Raw genomic sequence first — 15,713 nt, 5'->3', positions numbered from 1 at the left:
GGGAGGATATTTTTCCTTACTTGCTTACTTTCCCTTTCTCCTTCACCACCCCTGTATCCTCCTGGGTCACTCTGCCTTCCTCCTTCACCACCCTCTTATCCCCTGAGCTTGTCACAATAGCTCTCCAAGATATTGAATATTTCTGGAATACTCAGAATACCATAGTCTTGTTGTTCTGCCTCATGAATGCACTTCAGATTCTGCTTAAAGTTAAACAACTACTTATGAAGCTCATCCGGAGATCTGCCCGGAGGCAGTATAGTTGTGGGTGGCAGGGAGTATGGGTGGATATGGGCAGGCATCTAGAGCAGTTGGCACCCCCAGTGTGTTGGAAATTCACCCCTGAACAATGGCAAAATCCTCAAAAACTGGCAGAATGCTTGAAAAAAAGGTGTAATGATTCTGGCAGTTCCAAAGTAACACAAATCATTGTAACGTGCTGGGGCCTGGCTCATGCCTATCGAGCTGCCATTGATACTGCTGTCAACTTAGTGACAGACCCTGCGGCCACTCCAAACCCTGTGACAGATCCAACGGCCACTGTGACCCCTACGGTGGATTCTGCAGCCGCTCCAGTCCCAGCTCCTGCAGCCGCTCCAGTCCCAGCTCCTGCAGCCGCTCCAGTCCCAGCTCCTGCAGCCGCTCCAGTCCCAGCTCCTGCAACTGCTCCAGTCCCAGCTCCTGAAGCTGCTCCAGCTCCAGCTCCTGCAGCCGCTCCAGTCCCAGCTCCTGCAGCCGCTCCAGTCCCAGCTCCTGCAGCCGCTCCAGTCCCAGCTCCTGCAGCCGCTCCAGTCCCAGCTCCTGCAGCCGCTCCAGTCCCAGCTCCTGCAGCCGCTCCAGTCCCAGCTCCTGCAGCCGCTCCAGTCCCAGCTCCTGCAGCCGCTCCAGTCCCAGCTCCTGCAGCCGCTCCAGCTCCTGTGGCCGTGTCAGAGAAACGAGCTGTAGCAGTGCAAGTTGACCCTGCAGAGGGCATTCCAACCCCTGTGGCAGACCCTGTAACAAAGTCAGAGAAACGAGCAGTAGCAGTGCAAGCTGCCCCTGTAGAGAAGGTGAAAATATGGTATAGAAATTCAAGTCGTTTAGAACGCAGAGAGTCTTCTGCCAATCCAGGTAAGGCTTCTGCCAAAACTAAGTATAGAGATGACGAAGATGATGACGACGCTGGGCCGTCAAGGATTCAGGAGGAGGAAGATGAGGATGCCGAAAGAGCAACAGTAACTACCCGAAGCCTAAACGAGCGCGAGCTACGAGATGTGCGAAAAGATTTTGGTCGCTGTATAGGTGAGCAGCTTGTCACCTGGCTGCTCCGGTGCTGGGACTCTGGAGCCAATTGTGTGGAATTAGACGGCAGGGAAGCCAAGCGGCTGGGATCCCTTGCTCGAGACGCCGGCATTGACAAAGCAATTGCAGATGGAGCACGACCCACCAGCCTCTGGAGGCGTCTCCTCTCAGCTGTGAGGGAAAGGTATCCCTTCAAGGAAGACGATATGGTGGGTACTCACCCCGTGCCACCCTGTGGTTTTACTTACGAGACCATGGAGAGGACATGAGAAAGTGGGATGGAAAATCTACCGCGACCCTAGAGGCACGGGTACGTGAGTTGCAAAAGAAAACAATCAGGAAAAAGGGATTCTCCGAAAAGTTTGCTGCTCCAACTTCCAGCAGACAGTCCTTCAAACACAGAAACGAGGAAGATTCTGACCAGGATTAGGGGGGCCCTGCCTCCAGCCAGGGGGAGGAAAGGGACAATTGAGTTTATTGGACTGTGTGGATTCGATGGCCTGGCACATCACGCGCACAGAAGTATAAGGCTTTAGTAGACACCGGTGCACAATGTACTATAATGCCATCGAGCTATAAAGGACCAGAGCCCATCTATATTTGTGGAGTGACAGGGGGATCTCAGCAGTTGACTGTATTGGAGGCTGAAGTGAGTCTGACTGGGAATGAGTGGGAAAAGCACCGCATTGTGACTGGTCCGGATGCTCCATGTATCCTTGGCATAGACTATCTTAGAAGAGGATACTGCAAGGACCCAAAAGGGTTCCGGTGGGCTTTTGGTATTGCTGCCTTAGAGACAGAGGGCATTAAACAATTATCTACCTTGCCTGGTCTCTCAGAGGACCCCTCTGTTGTGGGGTTGCTGAGGGTCGAAGAACAGCAAGTGCCAATTGCTACCACAACTGTGCACCGGCGGCAATATCGCACCAACCGAGACTCCCTGATTCCCATCCATAAGCTAATTCGTCAATTGGAGAGCCAAGGAGTGATCAGCAAGACTCATTCACCTTTCAATAGTCCCATATGGCCAGTGCGAAAGTCTAATGGCGAGTGGAGACTAACAGTGGACTATCGCGGCCTGAACGAAGTCACGCCACCACTGAGTGCTGCAGTGCCGGACATGCTGGAACTTCAGTATGAACTTGAATCGAAGGCAGCCAAGTGGTACGCCACAATTGATATCGCTAATGCATTTTTCTCCATCCCTCTAGCAGCAGAGTGCAGGCCACAATTTGCCTTCACTTGGAGGGGAGTCCAATATACTTGGAATAGGCTGCCCCAGGGGTGGAAACACAGCCCTACCATTTGCCATGGGCTGATCCAGTCTGCACTAGAGCAGGGGGAAGCTCCTGAACACCTGCAGTACATCGATGACATTATTGTGTGGGGTGACACAGCAGAGGAAGTTTTCGAGAAAGGGAAGAAAATAGTCCAAATCCTTCTGAAAGCCGGTTTTGCCATAAAACAAAATAAAGTCAAAGGACCTGCACGGGAGATCCAGTTTTTAGGAATAAAATGGCAAGATGGACGTCGTCAAATCCCAATGGATGTGATCAACAAAATAACAGCTATGTCTCCACCAACTAACAAAAAAGAAACACAGACTTTCCTAGGTGTTGTGGGGTTTTGGAGAATGCACATCCCAAATTACAGTCTGATTGTAAACCCACTCTACCAAGTAACTCGTAAGAAGAATGAGTTTGAATGGGGCCCTGAACAACGACAAGCCTTTGAACAAATCAAGCAGGAAATAGTCCATGCAGTAGCCCTTGGGCCAGTTCGAACAGGACCAGATGTAAAGAATGTGCTCTACACTGCAGCCGGGGAGAACGGCCCCACCTGGAGCCTCTGGCAGAAAGAACCTGGGGAAACTCGAGGTCGGCCTCTGGGGTTTTGGAGTCGGGGATACAGAGGATCTGAGGCCCGCTATACTCCATCTGAAAAGGAGATATTGGCAGCATATGAAGGAGTTCGATCTGCTTCGGAGGTGGTTGGTACTGAAGCGCAGCTCCTCCTAGCACCCCGATTACCGGTACTAGGCTGGATGTTCAAGGGAAGGGTCCCCTCTACGCATCATGCAACTGATGCTACATGGAGCAAGTGGGTTGCACTGATTACTCAGCGGGCTCGAATAGGAAACCCCAGTCGCCCAGGAATATTGGAAGTGATCATGGACTGGCCAGAAGGCAAATACTTTGGGATATCATCAGAGGAGGAGGTGGGTCGTGCTGAAGAAGCCCCACTGTACAACCAGTTGCCAGAGAATGAAAAGAAATATGCCCTGTTCACTGATGGGTCCTGTCGTATTGTGGGGAAGCATCGGAGATGGAAGGCTGCTGTATGGAGTCCTACGCGACGAGTTGCAGAAGCTGCTGAGGGAGAAGGTGAATCGAGTCAGTTTGCAGAAGTGAAAGCCATTCAGCTGGCTTTAGACATTGCTGAACGAGAAAAATGGCCAGTTCTCTATCTCTACACCGATTCATGGATGGTAGCAAATGCCCTGTGGGGATGGTTACAGCAATGGAAGCAAAACAACTGGCAGCGTAGGGGCAAACCTATCTGGGCTGCTGCATTGTGGCAAGATATTGCTGCTCGGGTAGAGAACCTGGCTGTGAAAGTACGCCACGTAGATGCTCATGTGCCCAAGAATCGGGCTACTGAAGAACATCAAAACAACCAGCAGGTGGATCAGGCTGCTAAGATTGAAGTAGCTCAGGTGGACCTGGATTGGCAGCATAAAGGTGAATTATTTATAGCCCGATGGGCCCATGACACCTCAGGCCATCAAGGTAGAGATGCAACATACAGATGGGCTCGTGATCGAGGGGTGGACTTGACCATGGACGCTATAGCACAGGTTATTCATGACTGTGAAACATGTGCTGCAATCAAGCAAGCCAAACGGTCAAAGCCTCTTTGGTATGGAGGACGATGGCTGAAATATAAGTATGGAGAGGCCTGGCAGATTGATTACATCACACTCCCTCAAACTCGCAATGGCAAGCGCCACGTACTTACAATGGTGGAAGCAACCACCGGATGGCTGGAAACATATCCTGTGCCTCATGCTACCGCCCGGAACACCATCCTGGGCCTTGAAAAGCAAGTCCTATGGCAACATGGCACCCCAGAAAGAATAGAATCAGACAATGGGACTCACTTCCGAAACAACCTTATAGACACTTGGGCCAAAGAACATGGTATTGAATGGGTGTATCACATCCCCTATCATGCACCAGCCTCCGGGAAAGTTGAACGATACAATGGCCTGTTAAAGACTACCTTGAAAGCAATGGGCGCTGGGACGTTCAAAAACTGGGATACGCATTTGGCAAAGGCCACCTGGTTAGTCAATACTAGGGGATCTACCAACCGAGCTGGACCTGCCCAATCAAACCTGTTACGTACTGTAGATGGGGATAAAGTTCCTGTAGTGCATGTAAAAAATATGCTGGGTAAAACAGTCTGGGCTACTCCTGCCTCAGGAAAAGGCAAACCTATTCGTGGAATTGTTTTCGCTCAGGGACCTGGATATACTTGGTGGGTGATGCAAAAGAACGGAGAGGTCCGGTGTGTACCTCAAGGAGATTTAATACTGGGTGAGAATAGCCCATGAACTGAATTGCACCATGTTAAATAGTATATTATACTGTATGTTATCACTACCATGATTACTATAGGTGACTAATTAGAATGTATGGAAAAGAGTGTAACCTGAGCATGACATAAATGGTATGGAATAAGGGGTGGATAGATGTCCTGGTTTCAGTTAGCACAGAATTAATTTTCTTCCTAGTAGCTGGTGGAATGCTGTGTTTTGGCTTAGAATGAGAAGAGTGCTGATAACACCCCGATGCTTTAATTGTTGCAGAGCAGTGCTTATACTAAGCCAAGGACATCTCAGCCTTTGCTCTGTCCTGCCAACGGGCAGGCTGGGGGGTGCAGTAAGAGCTGGGAGGGGACAGACCCAGGACAGGTGACCCAAACTAGCCAAAGGGGTATTCCATACCATCTGACGTCATGCTAAACAATATATAGGGGTGGCTAGCCGGGGGGAGGGGGCCGGACTGCTCGGGGTTAGGCTGGGCATCGGTCAGCGGGTGGTGAGCAATTGCATTGTGCATCACTTGTTTGTACATACTATTATTACTTTCGTATTATCACCATTGTATCATCATTATTATTATTGTTATTATTATTTTGTTTTTTTTTTTTTTTTTTTTCCTGTCTTATTAAACTGTCTTTATCTCAACTCACGGGCTTCACTTTCCATTTCTCTCCCCCGTCCCAGAGAGGGAGGGGGGAGGGTGAGCGAACGGCTGCGTGGTGTTTAGCTGCCGGTCGGGTTAAACCACGACACCTAGCAATTACTCGTACAATTACCCTTACCCTTAACCTAAGCCGAAACCTTAAACCTTACAGTAAACCTTACCCTTTCTGCTACACTTCCCCTTAGCCTAAATCTAAACCTTACACTTACCCTTACTGTAACCCTCACCCTTATCATTACCAATACCCTTACTCTTACCCTTACCCTAACCCTTACTCTAACCCTTACAATGACCCGTACTTTTACACATACCCTTACACTTACCCTTACTCTTAAACTTACACTAACCCTTACCCTTAACTAAATCTAACCCTTACACTAAACATCATCCTTACCCTTACCATTATCCCTTCTCTTACCCTTATCCTAAACGTTTCCCAAACCCTTACCCTTACATTAAACCTAACCCTTACCATAACTCTTAACCTTATCCTTAAACTTAACCTAATACTTACCCTTATGTTTCCCTCACCCTAAACCTAAAATTAGCCTAACCATTACCCTAACACTTACCCTTACTCTAACGCTTACCCTGAACTGTACCCTTACACTTCCACTTACCCACTTAAGTGTAAGAGTTAGGATAACGTTAACCTTAAGGGTGACCCTTTAGCTTATCCTTAATGTTTATGGTTAGGTTAAGAAAAAGAGTAATGGTTTGGTAAGGGTAAGGTTAAGGGTAATTTTACGAGTAATTGCTAGGGTAAGTGTAAGCGTAAGTGTACATGTAAGTGTTGTTGTATGGCTTATGGTAAGGGTAAGGTCAAGGGTAAGGTTTATGTTAAGGGTAAGCGTAAGGGTAAGGGATAGAGTAAGGGTAAGGGTAAGGTTAAGGGTAACGGTAAGGTTAAGGGTACAAATATGTGTTAGGGTATGGGTTATGGTATGGGTAAGAATTAGGGTAAGTGTAAGGGTAAGGGTCAGGGTAATGGTAAGAGTAAGGGTTAGGGTTAGGGTAAGGTTAAGTGTTAGGGTAATGGTTAGGGTTAGTTTTAGGGTTAAAGTCAGGAAAATGTATGCGTAAGTATTAGGTGAATGTTAAGGGTAAGGTTAAGGTTAAGAGTAAGTGTAAGATTTAGGGTAAGGGTTAGGGTTAATGTAAGGGTCAGGGTAAGGGTTGGGGTAAGGTTTAGGGTAAGGGTTAGGTTACGAATAAGTGTTAGGGTAAGGGTAAGGTTAATGGTAACCGTAAGTGTAAGGGTAAGGGTTAGGGTAAGGGGAAGAGTAAGGGGAAGGGGAAGTCTAAGGGTCCGGGTCAGGGTAAAAGTTAGAGTAAGGGTTAGGGTTAGGGTTCGGTAAGGATAAGTGTTAGGGTAATGGTTACGGTTAATTTTAGGGTTATGGTGAGGGAAACGTAAGGGTATGTATTAGTTTAAGGGTAAGGTTAAAGTTAAGATTAAGTGTAAGGTTTAGGTTAAGGGTTAGGGTTAGAGTAAGGGTTAGGGTTAGGGTTAGGGTAAGGGTTAGGGATAATGTAAGGGTCAGGGTAAGGGTTGGGGTAAGGTTTAGTTTAAGGGTAAAAGTAAGTATAATGGTAAGGGTAAGAGTGAAGGTTAGGGTAATGGTTAGATTTAGGTAAGGGTGAGGGTTCGGGTAAGGTTTAGAATTAGGCAAACGGTAAGTGCAGCAGAAAGGGTAAGGTTTAGGATAAGGGTAAGTGTTAGGATAAGGGTAAGGTTTAGGGTTAGCTTAATAGTAAGGTTAAGGGTAATTGTACGAGTAATTGCTAGGGTAAGTGCAAGCGTAAGTGTACATGTAAGTGTTGTTGTATGGCTTATGGTAAGGGTAAGGTCAAGGGTAAGGTTTATGTTAAGGGTAAGCGTAAGGGTAACGGATAGAGTAAGGGTAAGGGTAAGGTTAAGGGTAACGGTAAGGTTAAGGGTACAAATATGTGTTAGGTTATGGGTTATGGTATGGGTAAGAATTAGGGTAAGTATAAGGGTAAGGGTAAGTGTAAGGGTACAGGTCAGGGTAAGGGTTAGAGTAAGGGTTAGGGTTAGGGTTAGGGTAAGGTTAAGTGTTAGGGTAATGGTTAGGGTTAGTTTTAGGGTTAAAGTCAGGAAAACGTATGCGTAAATATTAGGTTAATGTTAAGGGTAAGGTTAAGGTTAAGAGTAAGGGTAAGGTTTAGGCTAAGGGTTAGGGTTAATGTAAGGGTCAGGGTAAGGGTTGGGGTAAGGTTTAGGGTAAGGGTTAGGTTACGAATAAGTGTTAGGGTAAGGGTAAGGTTAATGGTAACCGTAAGTGTAAGGGTAAGGGTTAGGGTAAGGGTAAGAATAAGGGTATGGGTAATGGTAAGGGTGAGGGTTAGACTAAGGGTAAGTGTAAGGTTTAGGGTAAGTAGTGTAAGGCTAAGGGTAAGTGTAGCAGAAAGGGTATGGTTTACGGTAAGGGTAAGTGTTAGGATAAGGGTAAGGTTTAGGGTTAGGTTAAGGGTAAGGGATAGGGTAAGGGATAGGGTAAGGGATAGGGATAGGGTAAGGTAAGGGTAAGGGTTAGGGTAACAGTAAGGGTAAGGGTACGGGTAGAAGTATGTGTTAGAGTAGGGGTTATGGTAAGGGTAAGGGTAAGGGTTAGGGTAAGAGTAAGTGTAAGGGTATGTGTAAGTGTACGGGTCACTGTAAGTGTTAGAGTAAGGGTTATGTTAGGGGTAACTGTTAGGGTAATGGTTAGGGTTAATTTTAGGGTTAGTGTGAGGAAAACAAAAAGGTAAGTATTAGGTTAAGGTTAAGAGCAAGTGTAAGGTTTAGGTTAAGGGTAAGGGTTAATGTAAGCGTCCTGGAAAGGGTTCATGTAAGGTTTAGGGTTAGAGTTAGGTTAGGGTTAAGTGTTAGGAAAAGGGTAAGTTGTATGTATAAGAATAAGTGTGAGAGTAAGAGTATTGGTAATGATAAGGGTGAGGGTTAAGGATAAGGTATAAGGATAAGAGTATTTTAATTTTTTAATTCAATTAATTTTAAATTAAAATTTTTTAATTTAATTAATTAATATTTTAATTGTACGAGTAATTGTTAGGGTAAGTTTAAGCGTAAGTGTACATTTAAGTGTTGTTGTATGGCTTATTTTAAGGGTAAGGTTAAGTGTTAGCGTAATGGTTATGGTTAATTATAGGGTTAGGGTGAGAAAAACGTAAGGTTAAGTATTAGCTAAAGGTTAAGGGTAAGGTTAATGTTAAGAGTAAGTGTAATGTTTAGGGTAAGGGTTAGGGTTAATGTAAGGGTTGGCATAAGGTTTAGGGTAAGGGTTAGGTTCAGGATAAGTGTTAGGGTAAGTGTAAGGTTAATGGTAACCGTAAGTGTAAAGGTAAGGGTTAGGGTAAGGATAAGGGTATGGGTAATGGTAAGGGTGAGGGTTATGCTAAGACTAAGTGTAAGGTTTAGATTTAGGCTAAGGGTAAGTGTAGCAGAAAGGGTAAGCTTTAAAGTAAGGTTTAAGGTTTAGGGTTAGGTTAAGGGTACGGGTCAGGGTAAGGGTTAGAGTAAGGGTTTGAGTAAGGGTAAGGGTAAGGGTTAGGATAAGTGTAAGGGTGCAAGCAAGGATTAGGGCAAGAGTAAGTGTAAGGGTAATAGAAAGGGTTAGGGTAAGTTTAAGGGTAAGGGAAAGTGTTAGGATATGTTTTAGGGGAAGCAGAAGGGTAAGGGTTAGGTTAAGTGTAAGGGGAAGGGGAAGGTAAGGGGAAGGGTTGGAGTAAGGTATAGGGGAAGGGTAAGGTTATGGTTAAAGGAAAGAGTAAGGGTAAGGAAAAAGTAAAGGTAAGGATTTGGGTAATGGTAAGGGTGAGAAGGGTTAGGGTAAGGGTTACGGTAAGGGTTAGGTAACGCAGTGTACAACCTGGGACGTCACACGTAGAGCTGCCTCTGGCAAGGTGAGTGAGGAACAGATGTAGCAGTTGTTGTGTTGTAGGTCTCACTGTTCCTCTAAGCATCCCCTCTTTGTCTTTTAGAGGTGTTGTAGCTGTTTGAAGAGGGTAGATTGAAGCATCTGCCTCGGGGGCTGGTAAGCGGCAGAGGTAAGGGAGCAGATGAGAGTAACTTACCTAGTTGTGCTGTGTCTTTGGATGCTGCATCGGCCTATGCGTTTCTTTTTCTTTCACAGGTGTCTCGCACAGGCTCAAAGGAGCAAACTGCACTCTGAAGAGCTGTGTAAGAAGAGGGGCTGGTCATGAGCTGGGTTGGAGCAGAACGACCAAGTAGCACAAGGTGACTATGAAAGGTGTCCGTCTTGCTTTGCAGGTGCCGTGGCAGGCTCTCCACAGAAGTGGATAAGGATATGAGATAAGGCCAGAGAGCGACAAGGAGCGGCACGTGCAGGGATGGTTTTGAAGCGCTGCGGTGGCTTACTCTTCTGTTCATCAGGTGCCACAGGCAAGGTGGGTTGTAACATCAGTCGTTATATTTGCATGAAAGCAGTTCACTTGAATGCCACAGTGCATCTGAGTAGGGTGTTCTAGCAGAACAAGCTTGTCTGGCACAGCGGTGCCTGATGGCAGTGTGTTTCCTCAGGTGAAGAGGTGCCTGAAGCCCCATCCTATCTAGCCTGCACACAATTATCTGAGAATGAAAGCTGCTTTCCAGTAATTCAGAAAGCCAAGTTACGTCTCAGCCTTGAGCATCTCGGGCTTTGGGGCCTGTCTGTAACATTTGGCACCAGCACTAATACTTTTTTTGGCATATGTTTAGCGTTTGGGGCCTGTGTCTGGGATTTGGGCCCTGTCTCGAACCAGTGGGGCTTTGTCCTGGGTTTTGGAGCCTGCCTCTAGAGTTCAGGGCCTGTGATTAGGCTTTTGGGGTCTGTGTCTGGGGGCCGGTATCTGGGGGCAAGGGGGGAGCTGCTTGTAGACCCTTGGGGCCAGCATTGAGGGGGTTGGGAGCTGACTCTACACCTTTGGGGCCTGCTTCTGGGGGCGGGGGGGGGTTGAGACCAGCATCTGGGGGAGGGGTGGGAGCTCTTTGTATTCCTTTGGAGCCTGTGTCGGGGGGCGGGGGGGGGCGGGGGGGGGGGAAAGGGAGGGTTGGTTGGGAGGTGCTTGTACACTGTTGGAGCCTGGGTTGAGGGAGGAGGTTTGGAGCTGCTTCTACACCTTTGGGCCTGGCATCGGGGGTAGGGGGTTGGGTGCTGGTTGTAGGGGCCTGTGTTTGGGGGGGGGGAGGGTTTGGGACCTGCGTCTGGGGGAGGGGTGGGAGCTGCTTGTACACCTTTGGGGCCTGCATGTGTGGGGGGTCAGGGCCTGTGTCTAGCGGGCTGGGAACTGCTTGTACAATGTAGGAATCTGTTTCTGCAGGGTGGCTGGGAGCTGTTTGTACAACTTTGGGGCCAGCATCTGGGGGTGGCTGGGAGCTGCCTGTACACTGTAGGGGCCTGTGCTTGTGGGGGCCTTGGGGGCCTCCCTCGGGGGGGGGGGGGGGGGAGGGTTGGGAGCTGCTTGTATAGGGTAGGGGGCCTGCCTGGCAGGGGTTGGGAGCTGCTTGTAGAATTTGGGTCGCTGTGTCTGGGGGGGCGGTTGGGGCCTGTGTCTCAGGGGTGTTGGGAACTGGTTTGGGGTCTGTATTTGAGGGGGGTTGGGAGCTGCTTGTGCAATTTTGGACCTATGTTTAGGCTGGTTGGGAGTTGCTCATGCATTCTAGGTGCCTCCCTTTTGAGAAGGGTTGGGGCCTGCATCTGTGGGTGGTTGGGAGCTGCTTGTACACTATAGGGGCCATGGTCTTGGAGGGGGGTCTGGGCTGTTTATACACCTTTGTGGCCTGTGTTTGGGGGGGGGGGTGGGCCTGTGCCTGGGGAAGTTGGGAGCTGTTTGTTCACTCTAGGAGCCTCCATTTGGGGGTCTTTGGGGCCTCCCTTTGAGGGGGAGGGAGTTGGGAGTTGGTTGTACACCTCCGCATCCCGTGTCTTGGGGGGGGTGGGGGGAGTGGGACCGGTCTCTGAAGGGGCGGGTTGTGAGCTGCTTGTACACCTGTGTCGGGGGGAGGGTAGGGGGGTTGGCGGGGGTCGGGTCCGGGTCTTGGGCCAGTGTCTGGGTGGAGTCCAGTTCTTGGGAGGGGGTGGTGGGGTAGGAGCTGCTTGTGGGCAGTTGGGGTCTGCATCTGGGTGTGGTTGGTGCCTGCTTCTGTTGGCAGTTTGGGGCCTGCTTGTAGACTTGTGCAGCCTGGGTTTGGGGGCTTTTCTGTAACGTTTGGGGTCTGCATTTTTGCTTTGGGATGCATCTTGAGCTTTTGAGGCCTAGCAGTAGCATTTGGGGCCTGCATCTGGGGCTTTTCTGTAGCATTTTGGTTGCGTATTTGTGATTTGGGGCCTGTATCGTGGGTTTTGCCTTTTTTGTAGTTTCCATCTTTGTGTGTGTGTGTTTCGTTGTTGGTTGTCTGGGGTTAGGGGCAGTTTGGGGTTTGGATTAAGGTCAGTGTCATTAGCGTTAGGGGGTTGATAATAAGGGTTAGGGTTGTGGTTAGAGTTGTTAGGTTTAAGGGGAATAAGGATTTCAGGGTAAGGGGATCAAGGTTGTGGGAATAAAAATGTTGTTTTTGCGCAGTTACATCCTGTAGAGGGAAGGAAGGTGGTATTGAGATATGCTTGCAGTGATAAGACAGCTTAACAATGTGAAATGAGTTCATCTGATTCGTGTCAATATGGAACAATGCTAGGGCCGCATGATATGATGAAAAGTCTGAGAAAACCAGAGTGGTTAATATATATAGTTCTTGTATCTTGCAAAGGAATGGTCCAGCAATTCGGGTCAATAGGTGATTAAGGAGGTATTGGGGAGGCACTGGGGAGGCAAGGACAATCCCCAGACATGGACTGTATATCTCGAAACAAGACACTGAAACTCATGATAAGGAAGCAGCAGACGGACAGAGAAACAAACGTAAGGACTATAAATCTCAAAACTGGACATTGGAATTCATTATAAAGATACAACAAACGGAAGAATTAGCAACAACCAGCTCTTGCAATTAAGAAACCTGCCAATTCAGCAGATTCCTGACCAAAGGTGAAAAGTACACTGTGAGGAAGACTCGGGGTCTTCCTCCCAAAGACCCCTGCCCACGTCCCAAAGACCCCTGCCCACAATTCTTGGAAGGCTCTACGCAGGCGCAAGGTGCCAAAAGGCTAATTAGCATGAGAAGCGAGGGAAGGCGGGGATAGGTAATGCATATGTATAGGTGCTTGTAGAATATTGATAGATTGATTGTATAAATTCAAGACTGCTTTCCGCTTTAGGTATGCACGATAGGTGGAGAGATCCCCCGTGCATCCAGCGCTGCAATAAAGAATATACCACTTAAAGGAATTACGGCTTCGATCTTTGAATCAATCTGGCACCCCAGATGGGACGACCTCTCTGCCGGACCGCAGGACCCGCTGGGGACAGGACTCCCTAGGGTACCCCCGGGATTTCCCGGAGGGACTCCTCGACTCATCGGATCACTGCGGAGGCAGACAAGGACCCCATCATTGTAAGTGAGTATATTCTTTATTCTGGTTTGGTTTTCTGGTAGACCGGTCATCTGGGACTGTCCAGTAAGTCGGAAGGTGACTTCTGCAGGACAGTATTTGGTATATACTTTGTGGTTAGTACCACAAGTATATCTGGGGACCTTGGGGTCCATCTGTATCTGGAACTGTCTGTAAGTCAGAAGGTGATCTTCTGCGAGGCAGTGTTTGGTATATACTTTGTGGTAAGCACCATAAGTATATTTGGGGACCTTAAGGAAAGAGCTCGCTTTAAGGTCCATCTGGAATTGTGTTGTCTATTTTGGTTTTCTGACTCATGGAGTATGGTATTTAACTCTGGTTATTGTTACTGCGATTTTGGCTATTTTCCTGGTGGTAATAGTAGGTTCGTGGCATTGTTATAAGAAAGATATCGTTACAGTGTTACACAGTTCGTTTTTCTGACTTATCGCATGTGGAATTTGACTCTGACTATTGTTACTGTGATTTTGGCAATATTGCTGGTAATTGTAGTTTTGTGACATCGCTACTGAAAGATAATGCGTGCCCATATTTTTGTGAGTGATACGTTTTGTGATACGCTTTTGCAAGTAACGTGTATTCTGAAACTGTAAACTGGAAAATGGGGGGGCAAACAAGCAGTGAAATTTTAAAGAAAAGTGTGTTAGGATGTGTTTTAAGTCACTGGAAGGATATTGGAGGATCTGCCGGTTGAAGCGTGAACAGGAAAACATTGATAAAATATCGTAATCAGTGGTGGCCGCTTTATAAGCTGGAATGTGGAGAAAAGTGGCCCCTAAATGGAACTTTAAACTATAATATTTTGCTACAGTTAGTATTGTTTTTGGAGAAGCAGAACAGGATGAAATGTTGTATACTGATGTTTCAGCATCTTGGTGGGAAAAGGTAGGGAATTAAGTTGGCCCCTGACTGAGCCTTTGATGATGGCATTAGAGAAGTACAGGCTGGAGAAAGATAAAGGAAGTGTTAAAAGGGTTGTTGAAAGTGTTAAAGGTGTTTGAAGTTGAATGAGCAGGGAAAGAGGATGTAGGAATGTTAATAGTTCTGCCTCTGCCCGAGGCAGAGATCTTAAAATCCCGGGTGTTAGCCCTTTAGGGCAAAGGGACCACAATGGGTCTGAGAGAGTTGTCACAGAAACAGAAAAGCAGTTAACTCTTAAAACAACCTGAGTTCATGTGCGAGCTCAGATTGCCGATGGGACCGCTCAGGGAACTGCGGACAATTGCATTCCCCTGACCGACCCCCACTAAGACCCAAATCATCCTGAAAACTATGAACGGTTAAGTAAATACTAAAACCTGGATGAATTGGGAATTGAGAATATGCTTCCAACAAGGTCTAAAAGAAAGCCCTATGGAATTTTTGGACCAACTCTGAAATGTAATGAAAATAAATAAATAAATAAATAAAACAAAACGGTTTGGACCTGGCTTCGGAGGACAAATTGACTAGCCTTTTCCTAGAGTAATCGACCCCTGATTTCAACAGGAATAACGGGGACCTGGGGAATCTACCCTAGCGGATCCTCCACTGGTTATAATGAAGCTAGCGGAGGAATGGAAGTGAAATTTCTTATTGATATGGGGCAACGTATTCAGTTCTAAATCAAGCATTAATGCCTTCACAGAATTATTATGTTAGGGTAAAAGGTGTGTTGTGGTTTAACCCGGCCGGCAGCTAAACACCACGCAGCTGTTCGCTCACCCTCCCCCTCCCTCTCTGGGACGGGGGAGAGAAATGGAAACTGAAGCCCGTTAGTTGAGATAAAGACAGTTTAATAAGACAAAATAAAATAAAATAATAATAATAATACAATGATGATAATAGTACCACTACTAATAATGTGTACAAACAAGTGATGCACAATGCAATTGCTCACCACCCGCTGACCGATGCCCAGCCTAACCCCGAGCAGTCCGGCCCCCTCCCCCTGGCTAGCCACCCCTATGTATTGTTTAGCCTGACATCAGATGGTATGGAATACCCCTTTGGCTAGTTCGGGTCACCTGTCCTGGGTCTGTCCCCTCCCAGCTCTTGCTGCACCCCCAGCCTGCCTGTTGGCAGGACAGAGCAAAAGGCTGAGGTGTCCTTGGCTTGGTATAAGCACTGCTCTGCAACAATTAAAACATCAGGGTGTTATCAGCACTCTTCTCATCCTAAGCCAAAACATAGCATTCTACCAGCTACTAGGAAGAAAATTAACTCTGTTCTAACTGAAACCAGGACAAGGTGTAACCGAAAAGGCTTATTTTTGTGAACCTTTGAAGTACAAGTTAGGGAAACAATGGGGCATACACAGATTTTTATCTATGCCTAGCTCCTCATGGGCACTCTTAGGTAGAGATTTATTAGAGCAAGTAGGAGCAGAAATTGTCTTTGAAAAAGGGAAAATGGAATTAAGTATAGGAGAAGAACAACTAACAAATGTGTTAAGCTTGGCACTAATACAAACTGACCCTAAAAGTGAAATACCTTTAGAGATCACAGATCAAGTATGTCCAGGAGTTTGGGCTACTGAAACCCCTGAAAGAGCTAAAAATGTGACCTTAATGATTATTAAATTAAAGCCAGGAGAGAAACCCATTAAGGTTAAGTAATATCCTTTGAGGATAGAAGATAGGAAAGGAATTAA

The 15,713-nt window shown here is 47.1% G+C and overlaps 2 long non-coding RNA genes across 2 annotated transcripts in view; one reads left to right on the top strand and one right to left on the bottom strand.

Moving 5' to 3' along the window:
• The window catches only part of LOC311441530, a 229,641-nt gene that overhangs the window by 103,029 nt on the left and 110,899 nt on the right, over positions 1 to 15,713 (top strand). The window contains exons 2-4 of the long non-coding RNA XR_014696018.1: positions 9,555 to 9,620; positions 9,707 to 9,753; positions 9,844 to 9,980. This is a non-coding gene — a long non-coding RNA (uncharacterized lncRNA). The remainder of the gene's footprint in view (positions 1 to 9,554; positions 9,621 to 9,706; positions 9,754 to 9,843; positions 9,981 to 15,713) is intronic.
• LOC311441528 overlaps positions 1 to 15,713 on the bottom strand; it is a 206,213-nt gene that overhangs the window by 175,287 nt on the left and 15,213 nt on the right. The gene's annotated exons all lie outside the window — the stretch shown is intronic.

This window comes from Aythya ferina, assembly GCF_964211825.1.
Source record: "Aythya ferina genome assembly, chromosome: 9".
Lineage (NCBI taxonomy): Eukaryota > Metazoa > Chordata > Aves > Anseriformes > Anatidae > Aythya > Aythya ferina.
The sequence above is the reverse complement of the archived record's forward strand: the minus strand, read 5'-3'. Positions and strand labels throughout refer to the sequence as shown.